This window comes from Hylobates moloch, unplaced genomic scaffold (genome assembly GCF_009828535.3).
Source record: "Hylobates moloch isolate HMO894 unplaced genomic scaffold, HMol_V3 SCAFFOLD_16, whole genome shotgun sequence".
Classification (NCBI taxonomy): domain Eukaryota; kingdom Metazoa; phylum Chordata; class Mammalia; order Primates; family Hylobatidae; genus Hylobates; species Hylobates moloch.
Window position 1 is genome coordinate 56,679,077 of NW_026652291.1, and position 747 is coordinate 56,679,823.

Below are 747 nucleotides of genomic sequence, written 5' to 3' on the forward strand. Positions count from 1 at the left end.
GCAGAATGTGCAGGTTTGTTACATAGGTATACATGTGCCATGGTGGTTTGCTGCACCCATCAACCCATCATCTAGGTTTTAAGCCCCACATGCATTAGGTATTTGTTCTAATGCTATCCCTCCCCTTTCCCCCTACCCCCTGACAGGCCCTGATGTGTGATGTTCCCCTCCCTATGTCCGTGTTTTCTCAGTGTTCAACTCTCACTAATGGGTGAGAACATGTGGTGTTTGGTTTTCTGTTCCTGTGTTAGTTTGCTGAGGATGATGGTTTTCAGCTTCATCCATGTCACTGCAAAGAACATGAACTTATTTTTTTATGGCTGCATAGTATTCCATAGTGTATAGGTGCCACATTTTCTTTATCCAGTATATCATTGATGGGCATTTGGGTTGGTTCCAAAAAAAGTATGGAACACTTCATGAATTTGCGTGTCATCCTTTTGCAGGGGCCATGCTAATCTTCTCTGTATCGTTCCAATTTTAGTATATGTGCCTCCGAGGTGAGCACTTATGTGTGTCCTTCTTATTCCCAGTGAGTTTTGTACCTTGAGATGACTTCTTATTGCCCATTAACACCATTTGCTTTCTGATTGAAGTACTCCATGCATTCGTTGTAGGACAATTCTGGTGTTGATCAAATCCCTCAGCTTTTGTTTGTCTGAGAAACTCTTCATTTCTCCTTCATGTTTGAAGGATAATTTTGCCAGACATACTATTCTAGGCTAAAAGTTTTTTTTTCTTCTGTAC

At 41.2% G+C, this 747-nt stretch overlaps 1 non-coding gene across 1 annotated transcript; it reads right to left on the reverse strand.

Annotated features, from left to right (window-relative positions):
- Window positions 1-401: 401 nt before the first annotated feature.
- On the reverse strand, window positions 402-508 carry LOC116456518 (U6 spliceosomal RNA). Its single transcript, XR_004244729.1, has one exon. It is a non-coding gene; the product is annotated as a U6 spliceosomal RNA (small nuclear RNA).
- Window positions 509-747: the final 239 nt, after the last annotated feature.